We start from the raw sequence: 21,839 nt of genomic DNA, 5'->3' as shown, positions 1-21,839 counted from the left end.
AAGAAGAGAAGGAAACGGACGTCCCGCAGCATTTGGAGGAGCTGTACACACGCTGCTCGTCAGGTTTGTCAGAAAGCCAGAAGAAGCTGTTTGCTGACCTGCTCTATGAATTTCAGGATGTTTTCGCCACGGATTCGAACCAGATCGGGAACTGTGATCGGGTGAAACACACCGTTAACACTGGGGATTGCCCACCCATAAAACAGGCTCCGCGGAGGCTGCCTCTACATCGTCGAGCAGAGGTGGAAGAACTGCTCCGGAAGATGAAGGCCCAGGGCGTGATCGAAGAGTCACGGAGTCCCTGGTCCTCTCCGATCGTCCTCGTAAAGAAGAAGGACGGGACCTTAAGATTCTGCGTAGATTTCCGACGCCTGAACGAAATTACGAAGAAGGACTCGTATCCTCTTCCCCGGATCGAGGATACCCTGGACGCACCCGCCGGATCTTCGTGGTTCTCGACTGTGGACTTGCAGAGCGGATACTGGCAGATCTCTATGGACAAAAAGGATCGAGAGAAAACTGCTTTTTCTGTAGGAACAGGATTGTGGCAGTTCAAAGTGATGCCCTTCGGATTGTGCAATGCCCCCGCAACGTTCGAACGCCTGATGGAAGACGTACTACAAGATCTGACCTGGAAGATCTGCTTAGTTTACTTAGACGACATCATTATCTACGGGAGTGACTTCGAGCAGGAGCTCGAACGCCTTCGAGCAGTGTTTTCGCGCCTACGTCGAGCCGGACTATTGATGAGCCCCAAGAAATGCTCCTTTTTCTGCCGAGAAGTGAAGTATCTGGGCCACATCGTCACCGAGAGCGGAGTCAAGACGGATCCAGAGAAGATCAGAGCAATATCGGATTGGCCACAACCGAAGAATATCACGGAATTAAGAAGTTTCCTCGGATTGTGTACGTATTACCGAAAATTTGTGAAGGATTTCTCCAGGATCGCCAAGCCCCTGCATCGCCTCATCGAGACGAAGCAGGATTACCGTTGGACCGAAGAATGCCAAGAAGTTTTCCAGGAGCTCAAGAAGAGACTCACCGGAGCCCCGGTACTAGCGTACCCAGTGGCAGGAAAGGACTTCATTTTGGACACGGACGCCTCCGGTTTCGCCATAGGCGGCATCCTCTCACAGGAACATGAAGGACAAGAAAAGGTTGTCGCCTATTTCTCCAAGACTTTGGGGAAAGCTGAGAGGAACTACTGCGTCACCCGGAGAGAGCTTCTGGCAGTGGTGAAATCCATCGAACACTTCCATCACTACCTTTACGGACGAAGATTTATCATAAGGACGGACCATGCAGCGCTACGTTGGCTACTGACCTTCAAGACCCCCGAAGGACAAGTAGCACGTTGGATTGAACGACTACAGGAGTACGACTTCGAGATTCGTCACCGGGAAGGGAAAGCCCATAGGAACGCCGATGAACTATCCAGAAGACCTTGCTCCGAAGAAGACTGTAAGAACTGTGATCGACTAGAGAAGAAGGAAGCAGAAGCGGAAAGAGATTTTACGACGAAGATTCACGGGATATTCTACGATGACGAGAGTACTGAGTGGAAACGAAGCCAAGAAAAGGATTAAGAAATAGGGTTCATCCTTAAAAAGAAGGGGGAAGGGGAGAGAGAACCCCGTCTGGCAAGATGTCGCTCGTTTCTCCCCGCAGCTGAAGTATTACTGGTCAATCTGGGACTCGCTGGAAGTTCGGGAAGGTTTACTTTGTAGGAAATGGGAGTCCCACGATGGTGCAACGACCTCGTGGCTTTTGGTGGTGCCACACGAAAGGGTTGCAGAGGTACTGCAGGAGTTTCATGATGCTCCAGCAGCTGGACACTTCGGGGTAAACAAGACCTTGGCGAGGATTCGCCAACAGTTCTTCTGGCCCACGTGTCGACAGGACGTTGAAGAGTGGTGCCGGCGGTGTGACACCTGTGCGGCGAAGAAGGGACCACGCCAGAGGGGAGCAGGGAACCTGAAAGTGTACAACGTGGGAGCTCCGTTCGAGAGACTTGCCCTGGACGTTGTGGGTCCGCTCCCGAGGTCCCAAGCCGGGTACAGGTTTATGCTAGTTGTGGCAGACTATTTCACCAGATGGCCGGAGGTCATCGCGATGCCAGACCAGCGAGAGCTCTTTTGCATAACGTAGTTTGTCGTCATGGTGTACCGTTAGAGATATACACGGACCAAGGAAGGAACTTCGAATCCTCCGTCTTCAGGGAACTGCTGAAGCTGCTTGGAATCAGGAAGACACGAACAACTCCCCTGCATCCTCAATCCGACGGGCCTGGTAGAACGTTTGAACAGAACATTGCTTCAATACCTCGCAATGTTTGTTTCAGAACACCAGCGGGATTGGGACGAGTAGATCCCCATGTTCCTCGTCGCTTATAGATCAGCACGTCACGAGGCTACGCAACTGACCCCAGGGATGATCCTGTATGGCCAGGAACTTCGTTTACCCCTACAGTTATGGAGAGGATTACCTCCAGAAATAGAGGAAGACGAGGACATTGAACAGGGATATTCCGAATGGATCCGAAGGAAAATGAAGAAGATCCACGAATTTGTTCGCCGCCGTCTGGATATCTACAGCTCCAAGATGAAGACGTGGTACGACAGGCACGTACACGCAGTGGAGTTCCAGCCAGGAGAACGAGTGTGGTTGTTTCAACCAAGAAGAACGGAAGGGAAATGCCCGAAACTACAAGCTGATTGGGAAGGCCCATACGAGGTAGTGGATCGGATCAACGACCTCGTCTATAGGATACAACGTTCGCCTAGGAAGAAGTGCCAGGTGGTCCACCTGCGCCGCCTTGCGAAATACGAAGGACGTTTCGCAGCGTATTGAAGAATCTGCCGAACAAAAGGACTCAAGATAGAAAAAGAATCAAGAGAGAAGATTTGAACCTAATCTGGTGGACTGGGCTGCGTACGCAGTCCAGCCCCCCGCTCTCTTATTTTGTTACAGGTTCTCGATACCCCACGACGAGGGACAAGGTGTCGGGGGACTGCCACCGCGGCTGGGATATGCGCTCCCGAATTCCCCGTATGTGCCATAATAGCGTGGCGGTCCGCAGCGGGGGCGCAGACATACGTGAAAGCGCCCCGCTAGCCCCCTGGAGGAGACCTCACGAGCCCCCGGGACGGCCGGGATGGAGGATCTCGTGGGGTACCCAGGAAAAGTAGGAGAAGGGTGGACAGCAGACGGGAAATGGCATCCCCAATCACCAGGCGGACAAGCGGTGCTTGGACCGGCTGGAGGGGATGTCGCGGAGACGGGAGCGCTAACCGGACGCACAGGACGGTCCCCTGATACAGCACCAGAGGCCTAGAAGAGGAATGGGGCCATCAGGATGCCAAGGAATGGAGTACTGGAGGAGTATTGAAGAAAGAAGAGAGAAGACTCCACGAGCTGGGAGTACCGGGCGGATTGATCGGGGAACGGGCCGATAGCAAGCTCATTGTTTAGGTGTGAGCCTCTGCTTTCGTGCTCGGTTCGCCTTTCCGTCCTCCAGGTTCTCTCGACTCCAACGTCTTTCAATATCAAAATGGATCGGCTAAAGTGTTGTCGCTCATTTATTAGGCAACCCTGCAGATAGCCACCTGGAGTAATACCGGAAGGAATTTAGAGTAACGTCATCCGAGGGAGCACAGGACAACGCGTCAGTCGGAGGCACGACCGCGAGCTGGAGCAGTTCCAGCAACCATGCGCTGGAGAGGGGACGGTTTACACACTTTCACACACAAGGGACCCAGGAGCAGGAGACGAAAAAAAAAAACGGATGAGAGAAGAGACAAGGAAAAAGAATGACAGTACCGACCGCCGGACGACAGGACTCCCCCACCCGTTTTTGCCCAAGAAGAGGACGCGTCGCCGAAGAAGAGAAGCCTTTTTCAAGAGAGAAGCGCCCAAGAAAGAAGACCTAACCCAAGTGGAGGGTAAGGACGGGAAAGTTCTTCGGGGGAATCCGCCGTACCCACGCCTTGCCCAGGGTTTTTGGGTGGTTTTCCCCTTGGGCGTGAAGGCGAATGCCGAGGCGCCGGACGGAAGAGGCCACGCAGCGTTTTTCCACTCTTTCGGACCAGGGTACGGCTGCCAGCAACGAAGAGGCTGCAGCGGTCGGGACGACCACTCTTTCAGAGGGGGAGGCAGTGTTGCGAGCACCCTTTGGTTGGAATCCAAGGCCTGCTGGTGCTCGTGACAAGAACAAGAGGACAGCGAGAAGAAGGCGATCGGATCGATCGCCTGTCAAGCTGTCATTCGATAGCCAGACACCATTACAAGCAGACGCATCGACATATACATATTTCTTGCGTATTTGTGATTACATTCGGTTTATCTGTTACCCTGTTTCTGTTAATATTCTATTACTTCTATTGTACCTTTGTATTAAATGTCTACTATGCCGAACCGAAACAATAACAGTATCTTTGAACTAGGTGTGCTAATAGGATATTGAATCTGGAATTAATGTGATTTTTATTTATTCTTGTAGATGTCTCAATCTGAATCCGGATCTGGCGCCAATCCCGAATGTGCACCTTCGTGGTCTGGATCACTTGCATCGGATGATGGATGCTCCACATTATCCTGCATATCGCCGATTATCGGCACCAACGAATTAAATCTTCTAGCTCGATAAGGGCACTATTGCGTTGTCTCTGTACGTACTTGAAGTTCATTTTCTTCAAGAGGCGATGTAATGTACTCTGCGATATAATCGGTAAATTTTCGTCTCTTCGGATCGCCGCCAACACTTTCGAAAGTGTCGGTAGTTCTCTTCGTTCCCAAAAGGCGTGCACGTGCTTCCGTATTGCTCCAACTTCCTCTTCCGACACCTTCTGCATTATTTCGGGCCTTACCTGCTTCTTCGAAGGTGAAGCCACCGTCACCGTCCCCGTCCGTTTAAATTCTTTTAAACTGTCGACGACGGTACGGTAGCCCATGCCGCATGTATTTTGAACCAATTTGATAATTTCTTTGTACCTCTTTTCCGGAAACTGAGTTTTCTTTTCATTATAAATATTGATGATGATCTTTCTTTGTCCAGAGTGGACCTTTTTCTTTCATTTCTTATTTTACATCACTGGGGAAAGTGTGATGATTAAACGAATATTGTATGTACGCGCAACAAATGTTTTATAAATATATACAAATTGTAACATTAGTAGTTGTTTTATATAATAAAATTTATTTTTATATGTGATACTTTGATGTTATATTTTATAATATTAATACCGTAAACATTTTAGTATAATACGACTAATAAATAAATTCGTAATATGGCACGAATTTAGCAGAATGCACGTTTTGTTTGGTTACCCGGTATATGAAAGAGAATCGGAACGGTGCACGGAGAGAGGGAAGTCTGGGTGGTAAAGTGGGGGAACAGGGTTCTTCCTTCTAAAATGACAGGGAGTATAGAAATATATTGTTGAAACACCTTCTTATTACACCGTGGTCCATGGTGTGACCGTGCGGCCAATTGGCAAGCGTGTTGAGGTATAAGCTAATACAGACTTGGGGATTTTCGGAGACAACGCCACCTTTCTCCCGCCGCGCGTCTTGGCCCCCGCGACGGCCTAGGTGCTTGGAGCGCCTCAGGCCCGTGCCACTCTGGGAAGATGTGGAAACCTATTGATACAATGTCGCCCCAATGCGTCACGCGCGGTTCATATTGGATCCGAGCCCTCAATTGACGAAGAATTTATTGAATTTCCACATGTACAAGCTCAACCTAACAGTTGGGATTGCGGAGGTTTTGCGATTGCATTTGCTGTCTCGTTATGATTCAATATATTACCAGACAAAGTGCATCAACATTTGATCCAAATGTTTCGATCTAATCGTATAGAACATTTTCCATGCATTCGGGATCAACAATTATTAACACGTTATGTGCACGAATATGTATCTGCAAATGTAGTACTTAGTGACAAAGAAGTCACCATATGTACAAAAAATATAATTCAGACATATCCACCATTGGTTTCGAAGTAAAAAATCAGCAATGTATGCCTACCAAGTAATAGGACAGAATACATGTCTAATTATTATACAAAAACATAATGAGGAAATTAGTTTAAAAAGAAAAGCTGTTTATAAAGCAAAGAAAGGGGAGTGTGACATGAAAAAGGCACAGATTGTAAGAAAGGGAGAAAGGCATAAAACTTTATAATTATGAATATTATAATGCACAAAAAGAAGGTATATTAAAAAAGAAAAAAATGCAGTATGACGCAAATAAAGAAGTGAAATGCGGAAAGCGTAAAAATTATTATGAGCTAAATGCAGAAAGTATAATCATATACTTGGCGTGGCCAGGCAAGGTCAAGGTGTCGATGAATAAGAATTATTTAAAAACGCAAAATAATGAAAGTGTATTCATATTGGCAGAGTTTTAAATTGACAAATTATCTGAAAGCTTGTGAGATGAAAGGTATCGGTGTCGATGAATGACCTTAGAATTATTTTAGAACGCAATATAATGAAAATGTACTCATATTGACAGAGTTTTAAATTGACAAATTATGTGAAAGCCTGCGAGAGGGAAGGTATATGTATTGATGATCTGAGAATATCTTGCCTGGCCACGCCAAGTATATGACTTCCAGGCCGCGGACATCTAGGCAAATGTCTAGATGTTATATTTTATCTTCGCATTATTAAAATGTCCGCGATATGGGTAATGGAATGTGTGAACACAGTATTTTAGCTGTGTATATGTAGTTGTGTCATCTTAAGCGCAGTTGGAAAGCATCTTTATGTACTTGCAGCTCATTTTGATTTCACATCTCCTTTTTATATGCTAATTATTATTATCTTCTATTCTTTTGTGATTTATTTGATTTTATGTACTTGGTGTACTTTTTTTACTTTATTGAAGTTTTTTTGGGGGATCTCACTTCTTTTTACAAAGATAATTTTCGTAGGGAATGACTTCAGATAATTATTAATATTATAACTTACAAATTATCACGGGACAGAATTAAGGACAAATCCAGTGACAGCATCATTTTTCGCTTCGATTATCTATATATACATAAAATACTCAGTTTAGTTACAAATATAAAACAGTTTGATGATATTCAAATATGTCGCAATTCTAATTTCGGCAACTTACCTTGTGTTTGAGACTGCATTTTGGTTGCAATTCAATGGTACAACGATACATATTTGTAAAAACACGTTTATAATTTGGTTATAACTTGACGGTAAGCTGTCAAAATTTGAAGTAGATTGCATAGTGGAGATAGCAATTGACGAACGAAACATGTGTCAGTTTCTGTTGGCTGAAGGTGTGCGTGCAACGCGTATACGTATTATGTCGACAAAATTTGGTTGGAGAATCAGAAGAAAAACCTTACCGTTTCTGACAGATTCATGAGACGATATAACGATATCTCTGTTATGCGAGGACCGATTTAATTGAAATTGGTCTTAATCGAAAGCTTATATGCGGTTTACATAAGAAAAATGCCTTTAAATTTAGGAAATATTGCAGGCGTGATGATATATTAATGAAATAAGTTTCAGGTTAGGTTGGAATAGCCCGGCGACGAGTAAATGATACCGGTAGCGACAGTCGACATATACAGGGTATCTTTTTCTTTTCTGTACTTTCTTTCGTGTACTAGATATAATACATATAGATAGGCAATCCAGTGCACATGGTTTCTTTTCGTAGTTGTTAAATTTACGTAGAGTTTATCTCTAATTCTGTCCTGTGATAATTTGTAAGTTATAATATTAAAAATTATCTGCTGTCATTCCCTATGCAAATTATCTTTGTAAAAAGAAGTGAGATCCCCATAAAGAAACTTCAAAAAAGAAAAAAAAATACGCCAAGTACATGAAATCAAATAAATCACAAAAAAATAGAAGATAATAATAAGAACACACTAAAAAAAAAGATGTGAAATCAAAATGAGCTGCAAGTACATAAAGATGCTTTCATTCAAATACTTGGCCTGGCGAGGCAAGGTCAAGGTGTCGATGAATAAGAATGATTTAAAAACGCAAAATAATGAAAGTGTACTCATATTGTCAGAGTTTTAAATTGACAAATTATCTGAAAGCCTGCGAGGGGGAAGGTATGGGCATTGATGGTCTGAGAATGCCTTGCCTCGCCAGGCCAAGTATTTAACTAAAAGCACCTTTATGTACTTGAAGCTCATTTTGATTTCACATTTTTTTAGTTTGTACTTATCATTATCTTCTATTTTTTGTGATTTATTTGATTTCATGTACTTGGCATAATTTTTTTACATTTTCGAAGTTTTTTTACGGTAGATTTGACTGATGTCGATGGTAATGAATTTATGAATAAGAAAATAGAATCTTATTAGAGACGTTCTCGTAAGCATCCGATTTCGAGAGCAAATAACTCTACAACAATACCACGATCGATGAAATTGAGAAAAATGCAATTGTCAGAAAAAAATGAAAAGATCATTCAGATAGGAGAGTGGTTAGAAGATACGCATATAAACCATTTTCACAATATTCTGCGACAATTTCATGATTATGAACCCATAGATGCGCTTTTACTACAATGTCCAGATGCAATAATCCCAGTGAACGAATCGAAAGAACATATACAAATTTTATACAGCAAAGCGAACGATGATTGGTCTGGTAGCACAGATGACCATTGGATTTGCTGTTATTAGAATACAAGTTTTATTTAAATATATGATTGTCTGAGCAAAAGAATTATACATACATCGACATCATGAAATTATTTTAAAACGATTATTTGCATTTTATCCTTTCGAAGAAAAAGGTGTCATTCTCCACTCGGTACAGATGCAAACAAATTTCAATGATTGTGGCCATGGCCACGACATTTTTAGACACCGTCGCCAACATAATCACCCTCTATAAGGATAGAGGGGCTGGGCCGGCCACGGCCACGGCAAACAGTAAATACAAAAATACATACACATTTTAAGGAGTTACATACTTTTAGAATGCTTATATATATATTTTTTACTAATTACAGAAGGAGTAGCACGGCACCAGCGAAGTGGGTGGAGGGTGAAAGCCCAGCGCGATCGCTTAGACTTACTCCAGGTTGTGAGAGATCAGTTGGCCACCTTCCGGGGCATAGTCCTGGCGCAGTATCGTAGCCGTGGCCGTGGCTGTGGGATGTGGCCGTGGCGCCGACTCCACGTAAGGTCAACAATGCCGAAATGTCGATTTAATCAGCGAAAATGAAAATGCAAAAAGAAATAAAACAAATAAAGCAAATTATTTAAAATTTTAAAATGTCGTTTATTTACAAAAACATCAAATAAAATATTTATAACAAAATCTGTAACGAAAATCAACAAAATACCAATGGTCTATTTATTAAAGTTAGAATTGTTAATAAAAAACTAGTCTGCTAGCCCCGGTCTCCCCTAATACATACATAGCCTGGCGTAGGTCACAGCAGCATATTACGCTTCGATTATAAAATCCTCAGTTTAGTTACAAATAAAAAAACAGTTTGATGATATGCAAACATGTCGTAATTCAAATTTCGGCAACTTACCATGTGTTTGAGACTGAATATTGGTTGCAATTCAATGGTACAACGATGCATATTTGTAAAAACACGTGGCAGAAAATTGCAAAAACTACACCTAAAGAACAAAGTGCAAATTTAAAAAAAAAGCAACGTAGCCACGGATCCCGAAGATACGCAAGGAGCTGTTGCGTGCGATTCAGCCTGCAGCTGAACAACGAGGGACAGCGCAGAAGCAGCGGCAGCAACGAAGGACAGCGGCGACGGCGGTCGAGGCCCGCCGACATCGAGGGACGGACACAGGAATAGCGGGAGCGGCGACGGCGGTCGAGGACCGCCGACATCGGAGCAGCTTCCAAGCTTCGGCGAGGATGCTGCCGAAAAAGGAGGAATCTAGGATGCCATTGCTGGGTCGGCTCTGGAAGCTTGGGAAGCCGACCCACGAAAAGGAATCTTAATTCTAGTTGTATCGTTCTCATTGTATAACGTAGAAAATGGCAAGGAACGGTTGCCGTTAAAAGTAATGCGAACGTACGTCAAACGAGTACGCATTGAAGTTGGCTCTTTCGCGAGTATCGAGCAAGATTGACGTTTTGACACTTTGACGTTTTGACTTTTCCTGTGACGGAAAAAAAAACGATTTTCTGTGGGGACGACGTGAGTCGTCGAACGTCATTCCGATACAACGTTCAGCAATGCCGATTCGACTTGGAGCTGCAAGAAGAATCGAGGGGCTCGTCGGGTTCGGGGAATCGTCATCAGATGAGGCCGAGTTAGGACGCTATAGAGGGAGCGTCGGAGTGTTTGTGGTGGAGGTGCGATTTCGACAGGGACGCAGGGACGTCCGGGAGTGCACGGACCACACCAAGGATTGGTGGGTGTACGGCCCTGGGTGGCAGTCAGGGATCCATGCAGTTGAGTTGCTGGCGAGCGGCGTCCCCAGGAGCGCGAACACCACCGAAGCAACGTGGAGGCGCCAGGAGTGCGCCGAGTTGCTAAGCTGCGACGAAGAGAGTTCGAGGGTGAACATCGTCGTAGAAAGGCCGAGTGCGAAGTCGCGACGGAGGGAGTTCGAGGTCGAATACCGTCGCAGGAACGCCAAACCCCCGAGAAAGAGCCCCAAAGAGTGGAGTCGTTTAGTCGAGATGAGCCGTTTGTCGACCGAAGATCAAGAAAGTCTCTTGCTCGAGGAGTGGTTGAAGATCTTTACGAAGAGTCTTAATTGGACTTGGTTCCGGAGGCTACCTTCGTAGCCCAGCCCTTGTCTTTGAATTGTTTCAGGAAACACGACACCCCACGACGAGGGACGAGGTGTCGGGGGACTGCCACCGCGGCCTGGATACGCGCTCCCGAGTTCCCCGAATGTGCCACAATAGCGTGGTGGTCCGCAGCGGAGCGCGGACATACGTAAAACCGCTCCGCTAGCCCCCCCCCCCCCCCCAGAAGTGAGTCCCATGAGCTCCCGGGGCCGGCCCCGGCATGGAGGATACCATGGGATCAGTGATGCCAGAACGGTGGGTTTTGTCCCACGGCCGCTACCACCACTCCACGACCAAGAGTACCCCCTCCTAGCGTCCGTACCGCACCACACAAGCATACCCGTCCCTCCATCCGTGTGCCGTACGCGCTGCCTGGCCACCGCTCTCCGGCGAGAATTCGTTTTCCCGACATCGAAGCGCTTGGCGCGCAAGCGAAAAATCAAGACTTCAAATCCCGGTGCGGATATTACTTTTTTTTTTAATTATTCACTAATTTCTCTTTCTATATTCTCAGCAGACTAAAGGCTTAAAAACTATTAATTTACTAAGCATTTTCGAAGCTTGATTTGCTGCTAAAGTGCGATCCTCTTTTGACTTGTATCGCACCACTCCTTGCTTGTCGCATCTTCTAGGAATTCCTCACACTGAGGGCCTAGATCAACTTGAGCCAGGGGAAGTTGATTTTGTTTAAAAGACAAATCTATTAACTTGATATAATTAAAATTCTGTACCAGAAGGGGTTTTAAAATTTTTTTAACGAAAAACCGAAGCAAGTTACTGGAACGAGGCTGTAATTCCTGAATCATCGTTTTCCGTCCTTAAAATTCAGCATTAAACTTGTTTAATGCATTCAGGACAAAATCAAGGAAATGGAAATAGCCTTTAATGTCATGCTTGTTAAGCAATGACAACAAATTTTGAGCAGCTTCTGACTTTTTGGTTAATGCATCTTCGGTAAAATATCTCTGCAAATCCTCCCAGATATGCAGAAATCTAGTAAAGCACTGGTGCCTCGCGAGCCAGCGAGTATCCGATAATTTTAAAACTTTTAAAGGAAAGTTATAATAACTCTCCTGAAATTGTCTGAAAATTGTTGTACGTTTAGGGCTATTGTTTACGAACTTTGATACGCCCCGAAGCAGTTCGTTACATTCTTTTGGAATCGTAAAGCAGGCAGCACTTGCCGCCAACGCTACAGAATGACAAACACACGGTAGCGTAAGTAAGATGGGATTTTTCTCGAGAAGCCTTGTCTTAAAAGAAGAATTCCTACCCGTCATAACTGCAGCATTGTCACAACTAAGACCAGCGATGTTAGTTAACGGAATTTGCATTTTCAGCAATTGATTTTCAAAAGATTTGAAAATCTTTTCCGCTGAACAATCGCTGGCATCCAAATGGATGAGTTGCAACAGTTCTGCTCTAATGGACAAATGAGATGGCTCGACATATCGAACCATCAATGACAGCCACTTATCATTCGTTGAATCAGAAGTTTCATCCCCGTAAATTGAAAATTTACAATGGCGAACATTCTCAATGATGCGTTCTGTTTCATGCACGCACAAAACATTGGTAATTATTTGACCAACTTTCATACCTTGCAAAACTTGAGGATCCTTGCCTATATGCTGCATAAGTGCAAGCAGATCAGGTGCCATTGACAGAGGGATATTCTTTTCGGCGAAGAAAGCTGCGAATTTAATCTCCGCGGTTTTGATTTTATCATCGAGGGAAGGTGCAGAATTTTCGCCTGAGACATTATCCCCAACAGTTTCATTCTGAAGCATTTTCTCAATGTTTCTGACATGCGTTTGTCTGGACGAGTGTTTGCGTATTTCTGAAAGCCCACAATCGAAAATTTTGTTGCAGGCTTTGCAGAAGCATTTGGACTCGTCCGAAGGAACGTTTTGCCGGCCAGGCAGCGCGTACGGCACACTGACAGAAGGTAGGGTACTTACGCTTGGAGTGGTGCGATACAAGCCAAAAGAGGATCGCACTTTAGCAGCAAATCAAGCTTCGAAAATGCTTAGTAAATTAATAATTTTTAAGCCTTTAGTCTGCTGAGAATATAGAAAGAGGAATTAGTGAGTAATTAAAAAAAAAACGTAATATCCGCACCGGGATTTGAAGTCTTGATTTTTCGCTTGCGCGCCAAGCGCTTCGATGTCGGGAAAACGAATTCTCGCCGGAGAGGCGGTGGCCAGGCAGGGCGTACGGCACACGGATGGAGGGACGGGTATGCTTGTGTGGTGCGGTACGGACGCTAGGAGGGGGTACGCTTGGTCGTGGAATGGTGGTAGCGGCCGTGGGACAAAACCCATCGTTCTGGCATCACTGCATGGGATCCCTGGGTTGCAGCAATGCGGGTGGACTGCAAACGGGAAATGGCACCCCCAATCACCAGTCGGACAAGCGGTGCTTGGATTGCTGGAGGGGGTGTCGCGGAGACGGGAGCGTTAACAAGAAGCACAGCACGGTCCCCTGGAGCAGCACCAGAAGCCACGAAGAGGAATGGGGCCATCTTGAAGCCCTGGATTGAGAGAGGGAGAAGAGAACCGGAAGAAAGAAGAAAATGCAGTTGAGCTGGGGACGCTGGGCAGATTGATCGGGGAACGGACCGATAGCATGTTCATTGTTTAGGTGTGATCCTCTGCTTTCGGTTCCGTCTCGCCTGTCTGTCTTCCCGGTTCCTTTGGCTCCAACGGATTCTCGCAAGTGGGAGCGAATGATAATGTTTCCCTGTTTCTTTTGCAAGGAGTTCCGGAGGACGCTCAAGGAGGCCGGAACGTCTCGCCGCTGGAGAAAAGGCAGCGTTGTTGGAGTTCCGGAGACGGTGCGTAGGAGGAACGCGCCAGGAAGAGCTGCGGGTTTCGTCGAGGGATCAGGAACCGCAGGTTTCCAGTGACGCCGCGGGACAAGGAGTTGAGGCGCCCCGGCACAACAGTGGGCGCACCGGAAGAGGTGACGGTCGACTGGAGGCTGCAGTTCGTCAACGCTGCGGATCTCGTCGCGGGATGCACGAAGGAAGATGAGAGCATCGCTCGAGTTCCAGAGGACGCTCGACCAGGATGCTTCGTCGTTGGAGATTCCTTCTGAGGGAACGCGACGCAGGGGAATCATCTTTGGAGCAGAGTTCCAGGGACGACGTGGGACAAGAAGCTGGAACGCTTGACCGAGGAGGACTTCGCGACTAGAAGATTTCGTCAGCCGTCCCGATGTACCCACGCCTTGCTCAGGGTTTTTCCGTGGTTTTTCCCTGAGCGAGAAGGCAAATGCCGAGGTGGATGTCTGAAGAAGCCACGGGGTTGCACGACCACTTCTTCGGGCAGGGGTACGAAGATTCTGAAGAGGATCTACTGCGGCCGGGACGTCCGCTCTTCTGGAGGGGGGAGCAGTGTTGCGAGCACCGGGTATAGGCCCGAGCATAGCCTGCTGGTGCTTGCAGCTGAAGATAAAAGGTCAGCCCCCTTCAAGAGGACGATCGGGAGGCCGACGAGAGGAGGTCTGGTACCGAACGCCATTGCGTTCGGACGTACGGGTAGCACCTTTGTAACCGATATTGCCTTGTGTAACAAGACATTTCAGTCGCGTGTGCGTCCGTTTAATTATTCTTCCACTCCTTTGCATCGGGGTGGCCTGCGGTGGAAACGCCCCGGCGCAACAGTATGATATCACGAAAGTCAAACCGAGAAATAATAATATTGAATATTATAAATTAGATAATAGTCTTAAACGGCGACAACGTGGATGTCTTATTAATCATTATAGACATAATGTTAATAATCGACCGGAGGATTATTTCTTTTCTTTATTGCTCATGTTTAAACCATGGCAGGAATTAAAGGATCTTAAAAATAGTTGTAATACTTATATGGAAGCATTTCATAAAGTAAAACTACATCTTACGAAAGCATTACAATATCACGAAAAACTAGAAGAATTGAAAAAAGCGTTTGAAACTGATCAAGAGTTAGTTCGGCAATTAGATGAAGAATTACAAAAAAAAACGTATCTCAGGATGACTTTTCTTTTTGATGGGATTATATACTTGGCGCTCTTTTTTGTACCTTTTTTTAAAAAGGTAATTTTGTGGAGATAATAGCATAACATCGAAACTACTGATTTCTTCAAAGTTTCTTTGGTGTTATAATCATCCTCGATACTTTTATTTCCGCCTGGTATAACAAAATTTCATTTATAAAATTCAATTTACTTATTTCATAGCGTTTACCTAAACTGAAGCTCTTAGGTAGTCAACTACTGTACCGTTTACCCTGTTTCCATTACATATTGTGATCCACACTGTCATACGTCACATTTCATTATGAGCGATCTGGAAAAATTGTAGGAAGACCGCCAATGGAGAAGAGGAATTACCCAGAATGAGAGAAGATAATAAGAGAACTCGGGTTCTTTACGAAAACGACTATAAGCAACTGCGTTCGCGCTTTTAGTCGTTTTCATAAAGAACCCGAGTGCCTGATTTCAAGTCGTTTGGATTTGTGGTTATGGGTTATATTTATTGATGATTGGGTTATTTTCTCACCCCCTCGGGGTTAATTTTTTTGTAAATACTGTATTGTCGTCCAAACTAGTCACGCCTGCAAAGTTTCAAGACAATTGGATAGTTGGAAGTGGGTTAGACTTGAGTTGCCAGATTTGAACCATACAAACATACAAACAAACAAACGAACAAACAAACAGAGGATCGAAGCTGAATAATGATTACGTTATTAAATTTGTATTTAAACAACAAACAATTCTTGTTGACAAAAAAGATAATTTGATGTATAGCTAGATAAAAAAGAAGGTGTCATGATTTCGAAGAATTATAGCATTCATAATAAATATTCATAAGTATTGAAAGTCCCTCTTCGGATTTATAAGCGCTGTTTATATTATTTTGTAACAATTGTAATTACCAATCCTGTATATTATTAAAGAAAAAATAAATACTTTTTGAAATAAGTAGAATTAATTATTTACTAAACTTCAGAATCTGCTTGCTGGTTATGTAAGCGTAGGGATGGACCCGTACGGAATTGTTTGGCAATTGTGACCGTCAGATGGCGCTGTTGGATGTGTCGTACGAGAGTTGTTTAAGATTACAATCTGTTTCCCAAAAATTTTACGATCATGATATTATATTCTGCCTAAAAGCCAGTCTGCTTGAATAGCTGATTTGAATCGAGAATTAACATCAAAATTAACGACGTGGTGTGAGTACTGTGTACCGCGGTATCTGAAATTGTTTATGAATTCTTCCTTCCGGTAACGCGTCTCAAGAATGCATAGCATTGATTGATAACACTAACATTTTCAGGCTTAGAAATATTATAAAGCACATGTTATAAATAAAACATAAATCATGGGATAATAAAGGATCCACCGCGTGCGACCCACGCGGCACGAACAGAAAGTCAGCGAATGTGTTAAAAAGGAATTTGAGGTACTTACCATATGTCAGCTATTCTATGGTCATAAGAAATACCTTTCTTCTCTTCGAAAAACTCATGCTGTTCCAGCTTTTCCTGCTTATTCATGCTCTTTTTTCAGCATCGCAAAGTCTTCCTTCTGATCTGTGTAACCGCTTGTCGTCTCGGCTCTCAACAAAAACGTGAGCTCCTGATCCAAATTCCTACACCATTCAATCCATAATTTTCTAAACTAAATAAAACCTACTGCGGTTTAAGATGCGATATCGAGAATTTTTTAAATACACTAATCTGCTTAGAAGACAGCCAAAGCAAATAATAGATTTTGTTATTCTGTATATTGCAGCACAGGCATCGCCGGAATAAATGTGCGGGCGACAAAACTTCATAAATAGGCTAGGTTTGTTGAAAAAATTTTTCTCATCCAGAAGCGATTCAAGTAAGAAACATCCTACCACTTATCCACACATACAGTCATTTATGAACTGCACATGTGTTCCACGTTTTATATTCAATATAATAGAAATTCTAATCTTTACACAGGCTTGACACGTACTCAATTATAGGTTTACGTGATGTAGGACGCCAATTACTAAATCGTAGAAGAGAGGAGTTCGCAAAAATAATTTTGTATAAAAATATAAGCAATTTCCTTTATTTTGTATTTTTAATGTATATATTGTGTGTGTATTGTATCGTATCATTATTGTTATATTTAAAAGAAAAATGACATTAACAGTTACCATAGTCTTTCTCTTCTTTTCCTTGTAATTCTTCAATCAATGGATTAAAACTGCGACGAATTTCTATCCACGCATTCTGCTTCTTTAAATTATCGTGGTATTCTTCCATTGATGCGTTCCACACTTCCGCTTGGTTTTTTACTTCTGTAGGAAATAATTCTATATCAAGCTCTACTTCCGTTTCGGTTGATTGATTACAAATGTCCGACGCAAGATGTATGCATTGCTCGATGAAAAACAACGGACTGCTTCACCCCTGAGACGTTAGCGTCACATCCACGTCTTGGAAAGCGCTGCGTTCATTTCGTAAAGCGCAAGCAGGACTTGAAGTTGCCGCCAAAAACGTTTTTCACGGCGTGTGGCATAAACTGTAGAGGCGCGAAGTTTGAATCAGACTACAGAAATGCAATAGGAACGGGAAGTAAAGGATATGGCGTTTTCGGACGGTCGCACTGGGGTCGCTCTTGCTGGGTGCTGATGTAATGGTCCTCTAGGGCAGGGATGCACACTAAGTCTGCCCTAGGGCAGTCGGTGCGCCCCCGAGCTCGACCGTGGTATGCACACTCTCCACTCCTCCCCAGTCTCGTGGTGGGGAACTCTATAACTGGAAAGGCCACAGTTTGTTTTCTCCAAGGAAAATATGGTATTGTCTCGAGCTTCCCATTGTTGCCCCAACACGATCACCGGAAAGGCCCAGTTTATGCTTTTATGACACCCCCGACAGCTAAACGATCGCTTGGCCGCGACTGACATACGCAGCTCCGTCACTGTGTGTGTCAGCGATCTCAAGCGGTGGGTTAAAATTGATACAGGCACAAGATGCACAGGATACGGAGAGTTAATTGAGATTTGAAAAATGTTTAAATTTTTGTGTGCAATAATAATAATTTTGTTCAAAGTTATAATGATAAGAAGGGTTTAAAAAAGTTTGTCGCTGGCGAGCATGATTCTGGCTGTCGTAGTCATCGGAAACAAAAAGCGCAAAATTTTTCTTAAGGCTGCCGTCTCATTTTTGTTATGGTCCGAATCGATCGAAGCGTCCCTTGTAAACAGACAGGCCCTAATGAAAATGCGAAAAATTATTGTCCAAACACTAAGAAAGATTGGAAAATTAAATGTTATTAAATAGCGCATTATACGCGACTGTTGACAGTTGGTGGCGCGCGGAATTTATATATATCGCCATATCTTCTACAATTATTTATGAATCAGTGTGAAAATTGGTGAAAAACTTCCTTGTATATTAAGAAAAACTTTGTCGCTGCAAGTTATATGTACCTCAAAATTCCCTCGATACTTTTTAACGGCGAACGTTGAAAGACATGGGTTATATCCAGTATTACTTTTTAATTAAATATTATTACATTTTTTAACATAAGGGGTTTGTGCATACATTTTGCGGCTTTGCTAGAGTTTTCTGAGTTTTATATTTCAAGTCTCACAACGATCCCTTAATATTTACTCAAGTTATCGCAATTTATGTTTAAAGAAATAATGATTTTGGAGGATGAAATTTTTTTTCTTTATAATTTTTAGCTCGAATAGTAATGATTGGATAAACAAACTGTAAATAAGAAAAATATGTGTCTTGACGAGGTTTATAACAGGGTGTTTTTTAAATTACAATTTAACAACATTTAATTTTCCAATGCTTTCATAGCGTTTGGACAATAACTTTTCCCATTTTCGAGCGCTAGTCCCCTTATTGCATCCGACCCTTCAATTTCAAAGCATACAATTTGAATAAGGTACATCACTGAAGTGTAACACGCCGATCGTAATGAAATTTATGAATGCAATAATTCTTCTAAAAACATATAACGCTTTCTTTTTTATCAATCTATATATCAAATTATCATCTTCAGTTTCTCCCGAACTGCCCATATCAGTATCTTCATCAGATGGCAAGTACATTATCTCTTGATGCGTATGATTTCGTCCATCGGATGTTGATGGTTCCTCTACTATACGCTCCTCGGCTACTTCTTCTGGATGTTGTCCTACGGCAGTGTCGTCTACCGATTTTGCCTTTTCCTGTTTCTTCTAAAGGGTCAAAGGCCTTCTCTTTTCGCGATATACTTTCCGTTTCGAAAATCTCCTTGCGGACGGACGTAAGTTTCGCGGACGAAACGGAGAATTATTGTCCATATCTTCTTGCACATCCTGCATATTCACATTTAGAGTGTCACTCATTTCACACTAAACCAACAAACACAACACAAACACAAACACAATACAACACAACGCACCACGACTCAAAATCCTTCTACCCGTTACAAAAAAAAAAAACGTAAACGCGAACCGTGAACGTGAAATGTGAATCCAAAAATTCGTATGTGGTGCGAACTGAAATAAATGACGCTCTACAAACCAGGCAACGGCGCAAACAGTCCGCTGCGTGGAGCGTCATTCTGCTGAATGAACGCCAACCAGGTGGACGCTGAAAAAAACAATGGAGAATATGAATAATGTAAGTATTATATTGTATACTGTTATACAAAGTGATTCTCTGGCTAGAGTCTACAAAGGCGATGCCACCAATAAACCGCGCCTCGCTGAGTTTCGTGGATTTCGACGCTCGAAATTAGCTTGGGGCCATTTTCATCGTGACGGCATAAGGAATCGGTTGACGCCATTTTCGCAAAAATCTGATGAGAAATGCAGAACGTGAAATTCGTCACTTCAACGAAACTCAGCGAGGCGCGGCTTATTCGCGGCATTTTCTTTACGACTCCAGCGAGAGAATCACGCTGTGCAATCTTACTATTTGCCATAAAATAATACATTGATTATTTCATTTCCAGATCAAGGATGCATTGACCTGGCGTCAGCCGGGAAATGAGGACGGAGACGGAGGAAAAATGGGAGAGAGGAGAAAGACAGAAAGGAGGAGGAAACGCAAAAAGAGAGGGAGATTTTGAAAACTAAAAAGGAAGCGGAGGAGAAGAAAAAGGAGGAGGAAACACGAAAATTAAAAAAAGAAATGGCAAAGGCGAGTTATGTTGAATGTGTGTGTATTTTTCTGAAGTTTGTTTGATATGAACGGCGAAGGCGAAGCCCGGCAAAAACGAAACGACACCGCGTGGTCGAACGTGAAATGTAATCCTACAGCATAATTAAAGAATTAGTATACAAATTATGCTGTAGTGAATCTCGTCTCAAGCGTCGAAATCCACGAAACTCAGCGAGGCGCGGCTTATTGGCGGCATCGCCTTTGCAGACACTAGCCAGAGAAGCATCGTGAATGCTTACTTCATACCAAACAACTTTGTACGAAACGTGGCAATTGTCAGAACGCTAATTCATTTGGGTCCGAATATTTTTGGGATTCACTATATGTACGGGTAGAAGTAGAAACTGTAATTTTTATTGTACTGTTTCAGATGAAAAGGGAGCTGCGCAGGTTGCGCTACCAGCGCGACCGTGGCGGTCGTGGCGGTCGTGGCGGTGGCAGAAGCCGTGGAGGATGGCGCCGGGGTGGCCACGGCGGTAGACGTGGAGGAAACGGGGGAGGGGGGTGGATATAATGTTTACATTTTTTATTAGAAACTAATAATAAAAAAATCTGATTAGTGGCATGGGTTTTATTTAGAAAAAGTAATAAAAAGGGTTGGTGTTAATATCCCTATAAATAATTCACTTTCAATAAAATCGTGGGGCACGATATTTCATAACAGGATATGAATCATTTACTTCAACTTCTGGTTGCACATGGTGCTCTACAATTTCATTCGTGAATTATTTAAAGTGATATTAACACCATCAAAATTGTAGTACAAGAAAAGAATTATATTTTAGTTTTTAGTGCATTTTTAATAAAATCGTTTAACATAAAAATTATTTTTTATATATTTTTTATTTTCTAGTTTTTAACAACGCTAACAGTATTCTCCACACGGACAAAGAGAGAAACATATGATTTACAAAATAAAATGAAGTTGAAATGTCACTATATAAGCATGAATTAGCATTGATGTTGTCCACTTCTTTTTGTTACCAGCTTGAAACACTTTCTTTAGTCATTGCGGTACATGCTTGTAATTATTTAAATTGTCATCATATTATTATTCTATTTATGATAAATAATAGACCATGTATAAATAAATTAGTCTTGTTTTTGTCATTTTAGTTCCCCTTTTAAGCAGTTGGGTTTTTAAATTTTTTTCTATTTTTTACTTTTAAGTTATATAGCAATATTGTATGGCAAGGGCCGCAGCCTGTTTAGTTCGGGGAAACATTGTAGTGAGGGATGTTAAAAACTCTCCTCGGATCCAGATCACTACTTGCAAGTCCTTCCAATTTTTTTATTTTTATCTCACAATTTTGAAAATTATATATCGTAGGACATTTCTAAAGACACCTCATTTGTCCAAAGCGGGGTATCCGTACAGGCTCTAGAGCGTAACATCTGGACATACAAACATAGCCTGATAAACACATTACGTTTTACATTTTATTAATACATAATCCACCGCAAGCAACACTATATGCCTCTCGTACCGAGATTAGAAACCGCCGAATAGCCCAAATCCGCAGCTCGAAGAGAGATAACGGATAAACATACTGTATCTTTTATTCTAATTTATCCAGATATTATCTTTGCCCATCTTTGTTCTCCAGCCGCTTCGCCGTGATTCATTCAAGCCTTCCTGACGACAAATAGTAATAGGGGAAATGCGGCAACAACGCGATACGACTCTCGATACGTATCGGCAACTATGTATTTCCTACATTTATCGACTAACTTGGACTTCCACCGGTTCTGATGGTACATGACGCGAATATACCATTAGCGCCGGTAACGGAGAATCCTTGAGGTATAATTCTGTCATTTCTCGAGTCTATCTCAGTACCCGAGTTATAAATTCATTATTATTTCAACGTA

Source organism: Andrena cerasifolii, chromosome 6 (genome assembly GCF_050908995.1).
Source record: "Andrena cerasifolii isolate SP2316 chromosome 6, iyAndCera1_principal, whole genome shotgun sequence".
NCBI lineage: Eukaryota > Metazoa > Arthropoda > Insecta > Hymenoptera > Andrenidae > Andrena > Andrena cerasifolii.
The sequence above is the reverse complement of the archived record's forward strand: the minus strand, read 5'-3'. Positions refer to the sequence as shown.